The following is a 22,599-nucleotide window of genomic DNA, read 5'->3' on the forward strand; positions in this document are numbered from 1 at the left end:
ACTTGAGACCATACAAGTAGTGGCGCCAAATTTTCAACGTATGAACCACCGCCGCCAATTCAGGATCATGAGTCGGGTATCTCTTTTCGTGTTCCTTCAATTGTTGAGAGGCATAAGCGATGACCTTACCTCGTTGCATTAGAACACACCTGAGCCCATTTAATGAGGCATCACAATAAACCGTCATATCTTCAATTCCCTTCGGTAATACCAACACCGGAGCTTGACACAATTTCTCCTTTAATAATTGAAAAGCAATTTATTGCTCATTTTCCCAAGTAAACCTCACATTCTTCCTTGTTAACTTCGTCAAAGGAGAAGCGATTTTAGAAAAGTTTTGGATAAACTAACGATAATAACCGGCCAATCCGAGAAAACTACGAATTTCCGTAGGCATAGTCGGTTGTCCCCAACTCTTCACCATCTCTATCTTCCCCGGATCTACTTGATTACCTTCTTTGTTCACAATATGGCCAAGGAATTGCACTTCCCTTAGCCAAAATTCACACTTGGAGAATTTAGCATACAACTTCTCCTTCCGCAACGTCCTCAACACTTCACGCAAATGGTGTTCATGTTCCTTCATACTCTTAGAGTAGACAAGTATGTCGTCAATGAACACAATCACGGACTTGTCCAACATAGGTTGGCACACTCGGTTCATAAGATCCATGAATGCCGCCGGTGCATTCATAAGACCAAAAGGCATTACTACGAATTCAAAATGCCCGTAACGAGTTCGAAAAGTCATTTTCTCAATATCTTCCTCACGGACCCGCATTTAGTGATAGCCGGACTGTAAGTCAATTTCTGAGAAATACGTCGCGCCTAGGAGTTGGTCAAACAAATCGCCAATCCAAGGCAATGGATAACAATTTTTGATCGTCACTTTGTTCAACTCCCGATAATCAATGCACATCCGCATACTACCATCCTTCTTCTTCACGAATAAAACTGGAGCACCCCATGGCGAGGCACTCGGTCGAATGAAACCCTTTTCAAGCAACTCTTGGGCTTGGTTTAACAACTCTTGCATTTCCGTTGGTGCTAAACGATAAGGAATCTTAGCAATGGGGGTAGCCCCCGGAACCAACTCAATGCGAAATTTAACTTGTCTTTCCGCCGGAACACCCGGTAACTCATCCGGAAAAACGTCTTCGAATTCATTAACCACCGGAATTTCACGAATGGATGGTGGCTCTTCACGAGTATCAACTATATGGGCAAGAAAGACCATGCCACCACTATTAAGGAAACATCGCGCCCGTGCATAAGTGCATAATGGTACGAGTTTCCTTCGCTTATCACCATGAATAATTAACTCTCCCTCACTTGGGGTCTTTACACGAATAAACTTCTCGTGGCATGCAATATCGGCTCTATAACGATCGAGCCAATCCATACCAACAACTATATCAAACTCACCCAAAGTCATCAGGATAAGATCGATTTTAAACATTTCGGTACCAAACACAACATTACAATCTTTACAAACATCAACCCCTAACACCGTCTTACCATTCGCTATTTCGACTTCTATCGAATGACTTAACTTAGCTAGCGGTTTATTAAGTTTAGGCACAAATCTTGGAGACACAAACGACAAATTAGCACCGCTAGCTAATAGTATCCTTGCCGGATTAGAGTTAACCATGAAAGTACCTGAGACAAATTCATTGGATTGTTTGGCCTCATCATTGGTCATCCAATAATTTCGTCCCCTTGCCGTACCCGCCGCCTTCTCCAACTTCTTAACTTGATCACCCCGCAACTTGGGACATTCCGTCCTTCGGTGCCCTTCCTTTTGACAATTGTAACAAGTGAATTTGGGTGTTGAGGAGGAGTTTGTACAATCACGAGCCATGTGTCCTTGTCGTCTACAATTATAACATTTGGGTCCATAACCCCCGGACGCACCCTTCTTCACGCTACCAACACTCTCACTCACACCCTTACTTTTCTTGTTGGAATGACTAATAGCTTCAAACTTTCTTTTGCTAAAAGTAAAGTCACTCTTTTTCGTAACGAGCGACTCAAAACCCTTAGCTATATCGAACAACTCATCAAAAGTTTTCACCGAGTTCCTACTAATCTTCTCTTGGTAGTTGTCGTTCAAGGTTCGATAGAAGTCTTCTTTCAAGATTTCATCATTCCCGACATACTCCGGTTAAAATTGGGTCTTTGATAAGAAAGTGGACTTGAGAGTGTTCAAATCCATCGACCCTTGCCTCAAAGCATGCAACTCGTCCTTAAGCCTAGAAAGATCGGCCGAAGTTCAGTACTCCTTGAAAAATTCCGCCTTGAACTCGTCCCACGTGAAATTCATACATTGTTCTTCACCATAAAGTTGGATTTTCGCGTCCCACCATAACTTGGTATCACCCCTTAACATACTACTCCCGTACCTTGTCTTCTTATCGAGAGGGCATTAAGTAGTACGGAAGGCCCCCTCCATATCGGTGATCCAACGGTTGCTCTTTTGTGGGTCTCGCTCACCATTAAAGGTGTGAGGTTGAGCATCCTTGAAATTCTTATAGTGAAAGTCTCGTCTCCCCACATTATCACCGTGAATAATAGCATTAATTTGTTCCTTGATTAGATCGGTCACTTGCTCGTCAACCGACTCTAGAAACATCTTCTTAACGTCTGCTAGAAAGGACGCATGATGATTTTGCAAGATGGCCTCAACCTTGGCCGTAAACTCGCAATCTTCGCTCGTACCTCCGTTATCGGTATTATGTCCGTTTCTCATCTTCATTCTGTAAAATGGAATAGGTTAAACAACGAAACGAATAGAAACGACATATAACATACCACACCACCCCATCTCGCTCAACAATTATCGTACATTGCTTGCTTAACACGATTTGCACTCGTAACAATGGTAGCTAGTCATTCTCACGCGAGCACATCGCATCAAATCGTTAGTACAACGTCTATCTTGCTCGATGATCGCAAACACAAAATAAAACAATTACCGCAAAGTTAGTTCACCTAAACATAGGCACTAACTAAACCTGGTCCGACCCGTCCCCTACAAGTCCCGCATAAAGCGCATACACAATAAAATAAAGCGTATACACAATAAAGTCTAAGTCTAGGAACCTATCTCAAGTCGCCTAAATCCCTTAGACCAAGCTCTGATACCACTTGAAACGACCCAACCCGTCTTTAACCCGACAATTTTTTTATATAATAATAAACCATTAACGCGCCACTTAAATGGTTACATAACGTTAAACGTTTCATACAATACGTTAATCATTCAACAAGTTTAATGTTTACATAATAGGCACGAAGGCCCTTAATCAAATGTGTTACAAGTTCGGCCCATAATATGATAGTTTTAAACCAAACGACACTCGAGCATGGTTTGGGGCTAAACTACCCAAAACAATAGGCCGACTTCCAAAAGCAATGCCTACACAATCATCATGTGAATATCTAGTTCCGGGCAACCCCCTTTCCATTTTCCAAACTTGTACCTAAAAAGTAAATAACGAAAGGGGTAAGCAAAACGCTTAGTGAGTGCAATAAGTATACACATGCATATATAATATACCTGCTTGCAACCACCTACTCACATACCACATACATGCTAGAATAATAATTAGCATACTAACTCCAAGTTAAAAGCCAATAACCTCCAATACTGCAACTAGCATAAATAATAGCATATACGCCAAAATATAATATGCTACGCTACATACACAAACTTTATGGTTAACCATACGCGCGTCATGGTGCTACCGTCTCCGTGGTTCACACCATACACATTGTCATGATGCTACCGACCCCGTGGTTCACATCATAACTCGAGTCATACTCTCATTGAGGCGATACTGGCTCCGTGGTTCACACCTCAACACTCGTGCTATAGTGCTACCGGCTCCGTGGTTCACACTACTACGCATGTACCTTAGTGCTACCGGCTCTGTGGTTCACATTACAATACACGTACCATGATGCCACCAGCTCCGTGGTTCACATCATAGCACACTCGCACATACTATTGCACTTCCGGCTCCGTGGATCATGCCATAGCATACAAATAAATATACTATATACATACATGCATAATTATCGCACTCACCTTAACGCCTAGGTGATGATTATACAATTCGCAAGCTTCAAAGCAAAGTACCTAATACATTAAGTACACATTCAATACACAAACTAGTTGGACTAGACACCAACACTTAACTCTTGTGCATTTAATGACCCAGTTGCATTAAATGACCCATTTACACCAAAACCGCCCATTCAAGGCCAAGACTTATCATTAATCACTAAAAGCTAGTGATTAACGTCCAATAACACCAACTAACACAATCTAGGGTATTTTCATACCCATCTTGCCCAACTAGGTCAATCATTACCCAATTGACTCATTTTAACATCAAGACCCATAATTTGGTCAAACTTGAACCCATTACAAAACCTTTCACTAACACATAAGTGTATTAGTGATTTAACAACACAATTAACTCCATAAACACCAAATTACATGACTAAACCCTAGATTACAAACCTTAGGGTTTCCACACATCAATTTTACCCAAATTCACCCATTTATCCCTAAAATGGGTCTTACAAGCTTTAAATGAACAAACCCTAGCTATAAATCAAGATGAACTCAAAACTCGGAGTTAAAACTTACCAACACTATCACAACCTTGCTAGAGATGTAGGGACCAACTTTAAAACTTGAATCTGGCAAGATTTGATCTTCTTCTTCCCCAAAGTGAGCTCTCTCACTCTAAAACTCTACTCTCTTTCTAGAATTTAATTTGGTGTAGGTGAAAGAGTGTTTAATGAGTTGAGGATAAGCTTGTATCAGTTTTTAAGTCCCCAAACCGTTCACCAAGTGAAAAGACCAAAACACCCCAAAAGATACCCTTAAAAATGGGTCAAAAAGGTTAATTCAGCGACACTGTCGTGTTCCGCGACCATCCGTAGCGTCTCGCGATGGCTCATACGCGACAACCAGCTCCAAATGCGATAAGGTGATCAGGAGGGAGGATTTTAAGGGCATCGTGTTTTAAACACCTCTGTCGCGTTACGCGACCCACTGGGACGCAGTAAACCCCATCCAGACGCGATGATTGGCCAGTTTGGTCCCGATTCCAACATTTAAACCTTTTACAAACTACCACGATTAAAGTTAAGCATTAGAAAGGTTACGTACGCACCTTGGAACATATACGAGGAAAAACGGGATGTTACATCTTCAGAACTCAACAATCTCCTACCTGAAGATTTTAAACAAACCCGAACATCAATCTCCATTCCATCCAAGAATGGCAAACCACCATTATACCGCCAAACTCCATTTGGGACACGCACACTCATCACATACGTCGAATGAGTAGACTTTCAATACAAGGTCTTCAACACTACTTGTCAGAACTAGAAACCAATAACCGCCTCAACTGTCAATGTTGTTCAAACACCCATAGAAACTCCCGATCTCCTCTCAGCTACGACTTTTGATACCGCCGGAATCAAACATCCGGGTCACGCCGCTCTTCCACACCATAGGGAAGGAAGTCTTTCGACTTCAAAACCGCTAAGCTTCAACCCGATCTCCAGTTACTAACTTGGGCCATCTTAGTTTCTTGCACTACCATCTTCTTACCCGAAGATCATCTTCTTACTCGAATATCATCTTTTTACACCAGAAGACCAATTGAAGTATGCAACTCTTCAGTTATAGGATTCTTCATGAGACGACACCGCCTCACTGATCACTCTAGACACATCCAATCCCGAACCCATATGTCAATGCTCACCCTCGTACAAAATTTCACCGTCTATCTATGATTTTACTTCTCAGCAATCAGAAAATCCAACAGACGCCCTCGTAGACTCTTCATCAAGACTTTAGTGAGAATGCAGTCACAACCTTGAAATCTACTACCTTTTCAACTTTCTGCTTTCTCGCTGGTACACTGACCTCCTCATAGCTACGAATTTCAGAAACCCCATCTTCTCATCCCAAGCACGCTCCCACTGTACGAGTAAGAAATAAAACCACAGTTATCCGAGAAGAATCTGGTTCGTACCTCCGATCACTTGCAAATCTCTTTGCCATTCGAGGGTATATTGCAACATCCAAGTGCCCTAGTGTCATAAGCACTAATCTTGTGAGGATTGGAGGCTAGGGGTGTTCATGGAACCGTTTAAACTGGCCAAACCGGCCGAACCGGGGTATTTGGTTTGGTTTGGCCGGGTTGAGGTGTTAGAATACGGTTCAACAGTTTAAGTTTTTGTCAAACCGGATTTCCTGGTCCGACTACGGTTTGAGAAAAATTCAAACCGTTAAAATCGGACCGGACCGGGCCGTTGACATATATATATATATATATATATATATATATATATATATATATATACACACACACACACACACACACACACATACATTATACATATATATTATATCGCAGGTTTGATAACTAAGTTTATTCTTTAATTTAAAGGGTTATTGTATGTGCAATTATAATATAATTCGCTGTAGATGACTACATGGAGTTGGACTAAACTAAGTCCATTTAGTAAAAATAATATATACTTGACCCTATGACCTTAAACAATTAAAAGTCCGTCTTCTATTAGTAATATTTATATTTATATCTGGACTGCCTTGCTTTTGGAAGTGATTATTGTAGTGACACGAACTTTTCCATGATTATATATTAAATAAAAACTATATTTACATGATTAAATGTTTCTAACATGTTAAGCAATGAAACTTGTTAAGACTTGATTATTTGAAATGAATTTCATGTAGACAATTGACCACTCAAGTTGACCGGCGATTCACGAACGTTAAAAACTTGTAAAAACTACATGATGATATATATATATGGATATATATATATGGTTAACATGAGATTATGATAAGTAAGTATCTTACTAAGTGTATTAACAATGAGTGATATACATAAAAATGAGATTATTGAATTAAGAAACTCGAAACGATATATATAACGATTATCGTTATAACAATGTCTTACTAAATACATATGAATCATATTAAGATATAGATACACCATGTTTAACATGATAAAATGATAATTAAGTATATCATTAAATGTGTTAACAATGAACTACATATGTAAAAACAAGACTACTAACTTAAGGATTTCGAAACGAGACATATATGTAACGATTATCGTTGTAACGACATTTTAATGTATATATATATCATATTAAGATATATTCATACATCATAATATCATGATAATGTAATAATTTAACATCTCACTAGATATAATAAACAATGGGTTAACAACATTAAATGAGATCGTTAACTTAAAGGTTTCAAAACAACACTTACATGTAACGACTAACGTTGACTTAACGACTCAGTTAAAATGTATATACATGTAGTATTTTAAGATGTATTCATACACTTTTGAAAGACTTCAATACACATATCAAAGTACTTCTACTTAACAAAAATGCTTACAATTACATCCTCATTCATTTTCATCAACAATTCTACTCGTATGCACCCATATTCGTACTCGTACAATACACAGCTTCTAGATGTATATACTATTAGTATATACACTTCAATGATCAGCTTCTTAGTAGCCCATGTGAGTCATTAAACATGTGGAAACTATTATTTGGCAACTATCATGAAATATCTCACAAAATTATAAAAAAATATATTATAAATCATTCATGAATTATTTACATGAAAACAAACTTACACATCCTTTATATCTAATCCATATACCAACGACCAAAAAAACCTACAAACACTTTCATTCTTCAATTTTCTTCATCTAATTGATCTCTCTCAAGTTCTATCTTCAAGTTCTAAGTGTTCTTCATAAATTCTATAAGTTCTAGTTTCATAAAATCAAGAATACTTTCAAGTTTACTAGATTACTTCCAAGCTTTCTAATCCAATCCAAATAATCATCCAAGATCAATAAACCTTTATTATTTACAGTAGGTTATCTTTTTTATTCAAGGTAATACTCATATCCAAACTTTGATTCGATTTATATAACTATAAACTATCTTAATTCGAGTAATAATCTTACTTGAAATTGTTTTCGTGTCATGATTCTGCTTCAAGAACTTCCAAACCATCAAAGATCCATTCAAGCTCAAGATTATTTTTTTCATTTCCAGTAGGTTTACCTACTAAACTTGAGGTAGTAATGATGTTCATAACATCATTCGATTCATATATACATAACTATCTTATTCGAAGATTTGAACATGTAATCACTAGAACATAGTTTAGTGAATTCTAAACTTGTTCGCAAGCAAAGTTAATCCTTCTAAATTGACTTTTAAAATCAACTAAACACATGTTCTATATATATATATGATATTCTAACTTAATGATTTAAAACCTGAAAACACGAAAAATACCGTAAAACCGGACATACGCCGTTGTAGTAACACTGCGAGCTGTTTTGAGTTTGATAATTAAAAACTATGATAAACTTTGATTTAAAAGTTGTTCTTCTGAGAAAATGATTTTTCTTATGAACATGAAACTATATCTAAAAATCATGGTTAAACTCAAAGTGGAAGTATGTTTTTCAAAATGGTCATCAAGATGTCGTTTTTTCGACGGAAATGACTACCTCTTTAAAAAATGACTTTTAACCTGTATTTCCAACAAATAACTTATACTTTTTCTGTTTAGTTTCATAAATTTCAGTTCATTATGAAACCATAGCAACTTGAATCACTCAAAACGTATTTGAAACGAAGAAAAGACGGGTAAAACAAAATTGGATAAATTTGCTAGTTTTAGCTACGAAAATTTTGTAACAAATCTAGACTAAACATATTCTAACTAATTTATATTGTATTATACATGTATTATGTAATCTTGGGATACCATAGACAATATACAATGTTTTGACATATCATATCGATCCATATATATATATATATATATATATATATATATATATATATATATATATATATATATATATATATATATATATTTCGGAACAACCATAGACACTCTATATGCAGTAATATTTGAGTTAGCTATACAGGGTTGAGGTTGATTCCAAAATAATATATATACTTTGAGTTGTGATCTAGCCTGAGACTTGTATATACTGGGTCGTGGATTGATTCGAGATAATATATATTGATTTATTTCAGTACATCTAACTGTGGACAACTAGTTGTAGGTTACTAACGAGGACTGCTAACTTAACAACTTAAATCATAAAAACGTAATAAAAACTGTTGTGAATATATTTAAATCATACTTTGATATATATGTACATATTTGTTATAGGTTCGTGAATCAACCAGTGGCCAAGTCTTATTTCCAACGAAGGAAAAATCTGTGAAAGTGAGTTATAGTCCCACTTTTAAAATCTATTATTTTTGAGATGAGAATACATGCAGTTTTATAAATGTTTTACAAAATAGACACAAGTGATCAAAATTACATTCTATGTTGAATTATCGAACCGAATATGCCCCTTTTTAGCTTGATAGCCTAAGAATTGGTGTTTATTACAATTGCCACCAATTGACGCGAATCCTAAAGATAGATCTATTTGGCCCAACAAGCCTCATCCGAGTTACGGATGCTTTAGTACTTCGATTTATCATGTCCGATGAGAGTCCCGGAATGATGGAGATATTCTATATGCATCCTGTTAAGGTCGGTTCCCGGAATGATTTTTATGTAGATTGCATGTTGTTTATGAGAAATGAAAATATAAAATCTTGTGGTCTATTATTACGATTTGATAAATATATACGTTAAACCTATAACTCACCAACATTTTTGCTGACGTTTAAAGCATGTTTATTCTCAGGTGATTATTAAGAGCTTCCGCTGTTGCATGCTAATTTATGGATAAGAGTTGGAGTCAGCATGCTTGTATTATATTGTTTAAAAGCTGCATTCGAAGACTTAAATTGATGTGTAATATTATTGTAAAACATTATGTAATAATCGTGTGAAAACGCTATATTTTAGATTATCATTATTTGATAATTGTTGTAATATTTTTAAACCTTTATCGATAAAATAAAGGTTATGGTTTGTTTTAAAATCAAATGCAGTCTTTGAAAAACTTCTCATATAGAGGTCAAAACCTCGCAACGAAATCAATTAATATGGAACGTTTATAAATCGATATGAACGGGACATTTCAGTTGGTATCCGAGCGTTGGTCTTAGAGAATCAGAAAATTTTCATTAGTGTGTCTTATCGAGTATGTAGGATGCATTAGTAAGTCTGGACTTCGACCGTATATTTTTCTTTAAAAACGATTGCTTAACACTTTTTGTTGAAAACTATATATATTTAACATGTAAATATTATGTGATATTTTAATCTCTTAACGTGTTTGATAATGTGTGATAGATGTCTACCTCTAGTACAAATCCCATCGACTCACCTAATAATAATGAAGAGTCGAATATTTTGGGAAGATTCACAAATTCCCGAAGAGGAACCGGGAGAAGAGGAACCGGAAGAGGAGGAACCGGAAGAAGAGGAACCGGAAGAAGAGGTTCCGGAGGGGGAAATTTTAGGAACCACTGAAAAATAGACAAATAAAAGAAAACCCTCAACTAATGGACCAAAATTAATAATGGTCAATGGTGTTTCCGCCGAAGAAGCAAAATATTGGAAAGATTACCAATTTTCTGATGAATCAGATCCCGATGAGGATTCCGATGATGTTATAGAAATTACCTCGACCCAATTTGAAAAAGCAAAAGAAAATAATAAGGGAAGGGGCATTAAAATAGAGAAACTTGATTCCAACCCCGATGAACTATATATGTATCGTCAACACCCATATTTCTTAAGTTGTAACAATAATCCGGGAACCTCTAAGTCACCAGGTTTTTCTAGACCATTTGAGAAAAGAACAGCTCATATTAGGGGAGCACCATATATCCCTAGGAAATTAGCGAAACGAACCAAGTCCGAAGAGGAAGAAACGAGTGAGTCGGAATAAAGAGTTGTAATCATGAGGTGTAAAATATGTAATATAAGTGTGCTTGTACTATTATGTTGTATGTGAAAATTGCTTGTATTATTTGATAATTATCTTTTACAAATCTAACCCTTGTCTATTTTTACAGTATAAAAACAAAATGGATGTTAAGGATAGACAACCAAACATTTTAGAAGACCTACTCGGGGACATGATTGATGAAATCTTGTCTAAAGTCGGTCAGAATTCATCGACACAGTTATTTAAAGCAAAATTAGTTTGAAGAATATTTGATGAACGTTCCAAGCATGCCTTAGTTTATAAAAAGGCTTTCATTTGAAAGATGGGGTATATCACATTGGGGAGACCGTAAGTTACGTCGTGTTTTCTTTAAAGCGTTAAATGCGGGGAACTCGAATGCAATTTTACGCTACGGGTTAAAAACCTATTTTGACTCAACATATCCCAACATAGGACTTCGAACTTTAGAAAGAGCTGCTAACATGCAACATAAAGAAGCATGTTATGCTTACGGGTTAGTGATGTTCGCTTCTCACCAAAGTGAGAAAAAGAACATCGGATTTCAACTTTTAAATAAAACCTTCCCACAAGTGACGAATTCAGTAGTTGGGGTAAGAAACAAGGTTTTTAGATTGTTACGGGGCTGTTGGGCATTACGAAACCCTCGTCCCTTTGACAAAGTTATAACATGCTGTCTTGTCAACGGCCACAACGGTTATGTTCCATAAGACCAAGGATGGGAAGTAGTCTTAGAAAAACCAAAATGCATGACTTGTTTTTGGACTTATGAATTACGTGTTTTTATTGCCTTTGCTGAACGACTTGCGTATTAACTAGGATTGTTGTCACAACTGTTTTGTATCAAAGTTATTGTGTGCTATATTTCATGCTATATGTATAATAACGGTATTGTAAGTTTGTAAAATATTGTATAAAAGTTTGAACGCGAAATATTATTATAATCAGTTTTTCATATAGAATTGTAGTAGCTGAATTGTATATTAGCTACTAAGTATGAACTTAACGGGTAGGTACTACCCGAATTAAAACTATAAAAAGCTAATATGAAGAAAAAACTTTTATAAATGAGTTCATATTATGCTACGAAATACTATTGACTACTCTTAATATTCTATATGATTAACTTAATTCTTTTTGCTATTTTTGAAGGAAATGGCACCGACTACTCGTCAGAACTTGAACATGAGCGAGGAAGACTTCCGTGTTTTCCTTACTGCGAACATAGCCGCAGTGTAGGCTGCAATGCAAAATAACAACAATAACTATGGTTCTAGCAGTGGAACTAATTCCACAAGAAATCGTGTAGGATACTTCTACAAAGAATTCACTGCCTGCAAACCTATGGAATTCGATGGAACCGAGGGTCCAATCGGATTAAAACGGTGGACTGAAAAGTTTGAATCGGTGTTTGCCATAAGTAAATGTACTGAAGAAGACAAAGTAAAGTACGCTACGCATACCTTCACAGGTACTGCGTTAACATGGTGGAACACCTATCTCGAGCAGGTGGGACAAGATGCTGCTTACGCACTACCGTGGTCAGCATTTAAGCACTTGATGAACGAGCAGTATCGTCCCAGAAACGAGGTCAATAAGCTTAAGGTAGAATTAGAGGATTACGAACGTAAGATTTCGACATCACCACGTACGAACGACGATTCACAGATTTGAGCCTATTGTGTCCAAGAGCGTTCGAAGATGAAGAGGAGAAGATTGATGCATTTGTAAAAGGGTTACCAGAAAGGATTCAAGAAGATGTGAGTTCACACGAGCTCGCCTCCATACAAAAGGCAAGTCGAATAGCTCACAAACTCATAAATCAGATTGAGGGAAGGATTAAAGAACATGCGGCCGAAGAGGTCAACACGAAACAAGTCAAGAGAAAGTAGGAGGAAAACAGTGATAAAAGTTACCAATACAACAACAACAACAATCACAACCACAATCGCAACAACTATCACAACAACCGCAACATCAATCGCAACAACAACAATCGCAATCCCAATAACAACTACAACAAGTGTCCCAACAACAATAACTTCACCAAACATCCCAACAACAATAACAACCACATCAATCCCAATAGCAATCTCAATAACAACAATGACAACAACAATCATAAAATTCCATGCTATAGGTGTGAAGGATATCATCCGGGTAAATTTTTTGAAGTAGTATGTACCAAATGTAATAGGAAGGGTCATGCTGCAACGAAGTGTGAAACATTCGGACCAGTGACTAAAAGAACAAATACTGCCCACATTATTTATTACGGATTCGGAAAGAAGGGCCACTACAAAACTACGTGCCCAAACCAGAGAAATAATAATGGGCAAAGCCGTGGAAGAGTTTTTAACATTAATGCGGAAGAAGCGCAGGAAGACCCGGAGCTTGTTACGGGTATGTTTTTTATCAATGAAAAACCTGCTTATGTTTTATTTGATTCGGGTGCGGATAGAAGCTATATGAGTAGAGATTTTTGTGCTAAACTAAGTGGTCCATTGACGCCTATGAATAATAAATTTTTACTCGAATTAGCAAACGGTAAATTAATTTCGGCAGATAAAATATATCGGAATCGAGAAATTAAACTAGTTAGTGAAACGTTTAAGATTGATTTGATACCAGTAGATTTAGGGAGTTTTGATTTAATAATTGGCATGGACTGGTTGAAAAGGAGAAAGCAGAGATCGTATGTTACAAAAATGCAATTCGCATTGTACGAAAAGAAGAAAAACCCTTAATGGTATACGGAGAAAAGAGCAACGCGAAGCTAAATCTTATTAGTAATTTGAAGGCGCAAAAGCTAATAAGAAAAGGTTGCTATGCTGTGCTAGCACATGTCGAGAAAGTACAAACCGAAGAAAAGAACATCAATGATGTTTCCGTTGTAAAAGAATTTCCCGATGTATTTTTGAAAGAATTACCGGGGCTACCTCCACACCGATCTGATGAATTTCAAATAGATCTTGTACCAGGAGCTACACCATGTAACACCCTGTTTTTCTCCATACATGATTTATAGGTGTATTGTGTATGTACGATAGGCTTATGAAGGGTTCGGGACATATTCGGGTGTTAAGGTCTTGTATGCAAGGAAATGAGTCAGACCACGTTGAACATCGCGGCGTGACAAAGGAGGCCATGGCGCGGCATTTAACTGGAATCCAGATCAGAAGCTTGATAAAAAATGATCCCAGAACTAGGCAAATGTCGCGGCGCGACATTTAAGGCCGCGGCGCGGCATTCTGGGCAAACTGGTGTCGGATTTTTGTAATATTACATGAGAAGCAAGGTTATTTTGGTCTTTTCACGTTTGAGCCAAATTTGAGGCTTTAACCTCATCCACTCATTCATTTTCCTAATTTCATTTTCCTTTTCTTTTCATTTTTCTCTTAAAACTCAAACACCCATTTGATTTCAAAGGAATTTTTGAAAAGGAAGAAGCGAGATTTGATCTTTGGCATAGTTGACTAGCTTGTTCTCCTCGTTCTTAGCTACACGATGATACTAGTGGTACTTTCCATTGACGAGTTGCGGATTCTTGAAAGCATTCATCAAGGCGACAAGGTGAGTGTTAATATCCTATATGCATATGTATGTGTAGGATGGTGCCGGTTGGGTGAAGTGGTTCTCGGTTATAGAGCTCACTTCACATATAGGTGGATTTGATGGACTTACGTTTAGGTCCAATTGGCACGGTTGTGCGTTTTGGTTGACCACCTTTGGCGAGGTACACGTTTTGTGTGTACGTTATCACACGTGTTTGTGATGTGGAGTATATAACCCCAATGGCAAAGGGTTGATATTGTTGTGATGTGGATAACCCCGATGTGGTGGATTTTATAATCCCGTGACCGTGGGTTTTGAATTGGAGAAGTGGATCTCGTGTAGTTCGGATTCACGATGACGCGTGTAGTTCTGTCATCTTATTGGAAATGAATCTCGTGTAGTTCGAATTCATGGTGACTTGTGTAGTTCGGTCACCTTATTGAGGTAGTAATCTCGTGTGGTTTCGGATTACTAAGGCTCGTGTAGTTCGGCCAACCTCGATGTTGTGAAGATAGTAATCTCGTGTGGTTTCGGATTACTAAGGCTCGTGTAGCTCGGCCAATCTTCATTGTGGCGTTTGGTATTCGATAATGGGCTAAGGGGTTAACCTTATTCGTTTTATATTGTTATATATATTAATGTTGTGTTGTGTTGTAGCTAACCCTCCGGGTGTAGCTTATTGGCGTTGTTCACATCGTCGTTGGTGAACTTATACTTTGTTGATATCTTTAGCTTGTTGCTTAGAGATCGTATGGTATGCTTAGTGTAGTTGCCTTATACATGGTTGCTTCGGTATGCGGTTTTTGATATTTGTGTGGCATGTCCATTTTATACATATATATGTATGTAGTATATTATCATTCACTAAGCGTTAGCTTACCCTCTCGTTGTTGATATTTTTATAGGTTTGCATGCTTGGCGGCTCGGGTAAGCTTGGGGATTAGAAGACCTTGCTTTTGTATACGATTAGGATTTGGGTAGCGTAGTCCCAAATCACCATGCTCGGTTTTGGTTGAAAACTTAACTAGTCGGGTCGTGTATGTCCGTTTGGACAATTAACTAATGTATTAAATGTTTTAAGGTTATTAAACCTTCTATTGTAATTAAAGATGTTTATGGAAAAACAATTGGGACCTAAAGTATTATTTAACGCGTATTAAAAGGAAAAAAAATTATGGGCCGGTTTTAATACGGGTTGGGTTGTTTCAAGTGGTATCAGAGCATGGTCTAAGGGATTTAGGTGACTTGAGATAGGTGCCTAGACTTAGACTTTTGTGTGTGCTTATTTGTTGCGGGACTTGTAGGTGAACGGGTCGGAACAGGTTATAGTTAGTGCCTTGTTTGTAGGTGGACTAACTAAGATTTTTGGCTTATGTTGGGATGCTATTCCCTTGCGTGTGTTTATATCGCGTGGAATCGTCGTTGTGTTGGTTATATCATCGAGCGAGGCGGTCGTTGTACTGACGAGTTGAGATGACGTGTGCGCGTAATAAGGACTTGCAAACCTTATTACTGGTGCAAATCGTGTCTAACAAGTGATGTACGACGAGTGTTGAGCAAGATGGGGCAGTGTTATGCGTGTTTTTTTATACGTTCGTGGTCTAATCGCTTTGCATTCCTTAGAATGGCAACGGGAAGTGGGATCGAGACGAACGATGCTGAGTTTAACACTAGAGTTGCGGCCGCCGTTGCGGAGCAAATGAGTGCGTTTCGAGAAGAAATGGATAGGAAGTATTCCGAATTTCGGGGTAGTAGTGAAATGGAGTGTTGTCTTAAGAGCTTCATGAGGACTAAACCCCCGATGTATGACGGGAAACCAGATCCTTTGGTTAGCACAACTTGGATCTCGGATGTCGAAGGGTGTTTTCGTACTATTGAATGCCCTCCTGAGAAGAAGACGAGACTCGCTACTAGTTTGTTGCGGGGTAGGGCAAAGGATTGGTTGGATGGTAAGATTGATCTTGTCGGTGGTGAACTGTTTATGGCGTTATCGTGGGACGGGTTTAAGAAGGAATTCTTCGAGGAGTTCCGAACTTCAGCTGATTTGTCGGAAATGCGTAATGAGTTGCGAAATTTGAAACAGGGTTCTATGGATTTGAATACTCTCAAGACGACCTTTATGGCGAAGGCTCGTTTTTGCCCGGAGTATTTGGGGAATGATAATTTGTTGATGCAAGATTTCTATCGAACCTTGAATGATGACTTGAAGAATAAGATTAGCCGGGGTCACGCGAAATCGTTTGCGGAATTATTCGCCGTGGCTAGAGGTTTCGAGTCGTATACACGATCAAAGATTGGTGAACCTTCAATTGAGAGAAGGGTTGTTTCGTATGGTGCTCCGAGTAAGAGGACTAAGGGTCCGAGTGTGAGCACGGGTGGTACGCGGACGGGTATACCGGATTCTAGTGCATCTAGATGTTACAATTGTGGCATGAGGGGTCACAAGTCTTGGGAATGTTCGGTACCAAAGGGTGATGGTATGGTGTATTTCAATTGCCAAGAAGAAGGACATCGTAAGTCAGAATGTCCCAAGTTAGCGGGGACGGGTGCGGCAAGGAGACGTTAAGGTACGTTTCGTTTTAATAAATATGTTCTTTGATTATTTATTAAGTGCCGTTGAATTTGAATTTGTTAAATGCATTGTGTTGTGCATAGTGTTGTTATGGGTGACGTTCCTAATGGAAGTACCCTATGGTGACGTTTTGATTGTCGGGCGAAGGGCGTAAGACTTGGTGCCACCAAGCATTCCTTAGTATTTGGGTAATGTTTCTACCAAGCCATGGAAATTGGGTTTTGGTGTTTGGTTGTTAAGCACGTGTTCGATTTTATGAGGAAGTTGATGAACCATGAGGTTCTACGGGTAAGATGAAACCCTAGAGATCGAGTGTTTAAAGTCTCGATGTATGTTGGTAAAGGAGTCTACGTGACGAGACATTAGGTGCCTCTTTTATACCTACTAGCGTGGTGTTCGACTCCGATTATGTTGTGGTTACATTGTACTTAGGGTACCGAAGTGAAACCCTTAGGTACATGAGTGACCGGGTGGAAATTGACAAACTAGAGCAATTGGATGATTGCGAGGGTGTGGTTTGTGTAATCGTGGTACACTTTTTGTTCGAAGTATTTAAGGATTGATTGAAATCCTTCGTGTGCTCAAGGCTGGAGCAAGATATGGTGATGGGTCGTGTGAGCCTAATCGTTTGTAAAGTCTACCTTTGGTAGCATTGTACGATTGTACGAGTTGTGGATATGGGACGTAGTTCCAAGTGGGGGAGTTACACTCCCGCACGAGGAAGTTTTAGTGTGAGATTTCGGATGATGCTTTTGGTAGATCCGACAAATGTTGTCGAGACCTGGTTTTGGTCGATTTGTGGTAGATTACAATTTCGGATAAATTGTACTTATGGTTTGGATTTGAATTAAAACGAGTTGGTAATGTGGTAAATCTCGTTGAGAGATAATGGACGTGTTTGGTGAGCAAGGTGAAATCCTTCGGTTAAGGGAGGTGTGTGTCAGATTCTCTTCTAGAGAATTAATGTTTTGTGCCTATGTTTGATATAGGTGGTTCTTGCTCGATTGTGTGAATGGTTAGTGGTATCCGTTAGGATTCACTATGGCGTAGCAGAGCGCGATGTTACGCTACTCGTCGTTCGAGGCCAAAAGGGCGTTGATTGATGAAGCATGACTTTCGGAGTCCGCTGACTTCATCATGGTATTGGTGATTGATGAAGCATGACCTTTAGGGTCCGCTGACTTCATCATGGGAGTATGATGTCAAAGCTAAGGGATACGAAATAGTTTATATTTTACTAGGAAAAACTATTAAATATGCTACAATTTTACACAAGATATTTATTTATTTATAGAATGGATATACTTAAACCTTGCTACAACACTTATAGGCAGTGTACCTAATCGTACAGTAGTGTAGTTTTTAGTAAGTCCGGTTCGTTCCACAGGGAATCTTTTTTAAACAAAGCTCAACGCTATATTAGTTTACTTTTATAAAAATACAAATATATATATAAGTAATATTATTATTATAAAGGGGGGTTTTTACCGTTTAATGACCGGTTTGTCGATTTTAAAACTTTAGTCGCAGTTAAAACCAAATGTAAAATATTAAAAATAAATACAAGACTTAAATTAAGCATAAAGTAAATAACGATAATGAAATTGCGAATAATAAAAGTGCGATAAAATAAACTTGCGATAATTAAAAAGTACGATAATTAAAAGTGCGATTAAATAATAACAATAAAAATGCGATAATTAGAAGTGCAATTAAATATAAAGTAAAGGAAATTAAATATGAAATAAAAGAATTATGCTTATTTAAACTTCCGTAATCATGATGTTTGACGTGTTGATTTTAGTTTTATGCCCATGGGTTAATTGTCCTTTGTCCTGGATTATTTAATATGTCCGTCTGGTTTTTGTCCATAACAGTCCATCAGTCATAAATATAAAGTGCGAGTGTCCTCGTCAAATTATCCTTATACCCGAAGTTAAATATTCCAACTAATTGGGGATTCGAATTGTAACAAGGTTTTAATACTTTGTTTAATGAATACACCAGGTTATCAACTGCGTGTAAACCAAGGTTTTACTACTTTGTTAGCAATTACACCAATTACCCTTGAATGTAATTTCACCCCTGTTTTAATTATTCTAGTGGCTATTAATCCATTCCCGTGTCCGGTTAAATGAACGATTATTCGTACATATAAATACCCCGCCCATCGTGTCCGATCGAGTGTATATGGTAATTTATAGGGACGCCCAATTGTAAATCTTTATATTAACATTAACAAACTTTCATTTAGTTAAACAAATATAAAGCCCATTAATAGCCCATAGTCTAATTTCCACAAGTGTCGTTCTTTTGTCCAAACCCCAATTATGGTACAAAGCCCAATTACCCAATTTTAGTAATTAGCCCAACATCATGATTACTTCGTTTTAAATAAGCATAATAATAACTTAGCTACGAGACATTAATATAAAAAGGTTGAACATAACTTACAATGATTAAAAATAGCGTAGCGTTACACGGACAGAATTTCGACTTACACCCTTACAACATTTGCTAACATACCCTTATTATTAGAATTATAATTAAAATTAAAATTAAAATATAAATTATATATATATATATATATATATATATATATATATATATATATATATATATATATATATATCGTATGAATGAGGAGAAAAAAGATTGGATAATTTGCGATCAGAATTCGGTTGGCTTTATAGGCAGTTTTTCATTTTGGGGCTCCGCGACTCGTGGCCAATTTTGCCTTCAAACTCCGCGAGTCGCGGAGTTTACTTTTACAGCTCAGAGGAGTTTGGCTCTTTGTTTACCGACGGTTTAAATATAAATATAATATATTAAATAATTATAAGAATTATTTAAATATTATATTATATTTATGTGCATAGTTAACTTGTAATTTTTAGTCCGTTGCGTCGAGCGTTGAGAGTTGACTCATGTCCCGGTTCCGGATTTTCGAACGTCCTTGCGTACAATTTAATTTCTTGTACTTTGCGTTTTGAATCTTGTACTTTTGTAATTTCGAGACGTTTCTTATCAATAATTGGAACCTCTTTGATTGTCTTTTGTACTTTTGAGCTTTTTGGTCGTTTGCGTCTTCAATTCGTCGAATCTGTCTTTTGTCTTCACCTTTTATTATTTAAACGAATATCACTTGTAAATAGAACAATTGCAACTAAAAGCTTGTCTTTCTTGAGGAATAATGCTATGAAATATATGTTCGTTTTTAGTATTATCAAATATTCCCACACTTGAGTGTTGCTTGTCCTCAAGCAATATCGTCTTGAAATACTAGAATCACTTCTTTATTCTTCACACTTTGTACATCAGTGATTTTCTATACGGCGGTATAAACAATGGTAGTAACGATATGGTTTACAGTCCCACATGACTATAAAAATTTAGATCCATCAAGGAAATTGGATCTTTATGAAAACATTTGATCTTTTGAAAATTAAATCTAGTTTTTACCCTAGATAAGTTTTCCGGAATAACCCTTTACCGGTGTTTGCAAAATATTTTTGTGGGTTTGGTGGGTTTCAGATTTGAAAATTTTAGCTCAAAACTTGCGGTTTTGTGTCACCCACTTGCTAACCTTGTATTTGGAAAGCAACACGTCCAGTTTACTTGTCCCGTATATTACCTTTCGGTAAACTACCGTCCGGTTGTAAAGGAAAGCGTTGAACAAGCAACTGTTAAGGCAATGTCCCCTGACATGCTTTTAATTATGGTCTATAACGTGTCGGACGCAATTACTATCCTTGGTAGGAGCAATAGTAAAGTTCACCCTTATGATTTTTCGGTATGGCACAAGGTCCTGTCTTTGACCACTATGCAACCACCGTTCTTACGGTTGACACCCGATTTGGTTCAGGTGACCTAATGAATTCCAGGTGAATTCCTAGGATTTTACGTTCAATGGTAATGAACGCATTAAAAATAGGGTTTTCAGAAAACAAATCGGTTTGTAATTTTGATCAAAATATTTTCTCGTTCAAGCTCGAGTTTAGATATCATTGAATTCCATGAGTTTGTAATTCTCAATCTTTAAGGTCAATCTCTAGGATTGAGTAATATCAGTCTTAAAAGCTGATTTTTAATCTTTAAGGAGATTATCCTTTCTGGGGATCTGATTCATTAGTCTTATCCAGCTAATTTGCATGGTGCCCCCCCATTTTACAAGATAAATCCTTCTCATGGTTAGGATAAATCTGACCACATGGCGACCCTGTTTGATTGTGAGGTCCGTGGATTTCCTGCTGATTTTAGAGATGACTTTTCTAGATTTTTCGTCAACCTACAGCTGGTCTGAACGACAACTTCATGACCTAAATCAAGAAGCGCGTTTCTTTTTCGGAAGACTTTACTTCCTTTTAATGATGGAATTGATTCATCGTGTAGATCCATCTCTTCTTTTCTTTCATTGGGTAAAACAGTTTAGTTTAGTCCAAAGCAAAAGTTTTTTCAGTTATTTGTTACAGATATATGTGACATATGTTTAAGATAACTTGGTAAATTTTCCCACACTTGGCTTTTATTTTCCTTTTTATCGTCCTCTATTCCATTTTAAATGAATTTTAACATTTTGGTTTGTTTCTCAATTTATGTCCTTTCCGAGGTAACAATAATTTCGGTGTTAAAACCTAGTTTTATCGTTCATAAATATGTATAAACATGATTTTGAGTTCATTTAATTGAAAAATTTTAAAAATTTTACTAGAATTGGGTAGTCAGTATATAAGACTAGGGCTGTTCTTTATTATCAGAGAGCACTAGATTCTAATACAACTACTGCTTTACTAGTATTTTTAATGGTAACCAAGTGTATAAAGTAAAAATTTTAAAATCCGAAAGAATTTAACCCCTTCCCACACTTAAGATCTTGCAATGCCCTCATTTGCAAGAAATCAGTAACAATTTAAATTATTGAGGGTGATTTGTGTGAAAATGATTAAATTTTTACCAAAGTTTCCGAATATATTGGCGTTTGTTTTCTGAATGATAAATGGTGCACATCATTTGTTCATTCCGTCTTGTTGTTATTTCACATATATTTTGCATCTTGTCGTCAAAATTAGTTGCTTTTGCTGAACTTAATGCCAGTCTTTGAAAATGCGTTGTTTTACCCTGTTGTGTACATAAGATAAACTGCAAACATATATACATATTTTTGAAGTTTGGTATATTACCCCACATTCAAAAATTATTAAAATCTAAGAATAAAAGTTAGATAATTATAAAAATGATTACAATATTAACAAAAGTATTAAACGTATCAATCATTACAAATTACAAAATAAAAATAAAAAAAGTAAACTAAGGATGATATTGGTACCAATAGGGGTTCCAGGCATAACCATAGGTGCTATAGAATGCTTCGGCAGGGTTATACGTAGGATATGGTGGCTGCATCTCTATAGACCAAGGAGGGAAGATGGGTTTCGGTGTAGGAATATAGTTTCTACCTATATGTTGGCAATG

Source organism: Rutidosis leptorrhynchoides, chromosome 3 (genome assembly GCF_046630445.1).
Source record: "Rutidosis leptorrhynchoides isolate AG116_Rl617_1_P2 chromosome 3, CSIRO_AGI_Rlap_v1, whole genome shotgun sequence".
NCBI classification, from domain to species: Eukaryota; Viridiplantae; Streptophyta; class Magnoliopsida; order Asterales; family Asteraceae; genus Rutidosis; species Rutidosis leptorrhynchoides.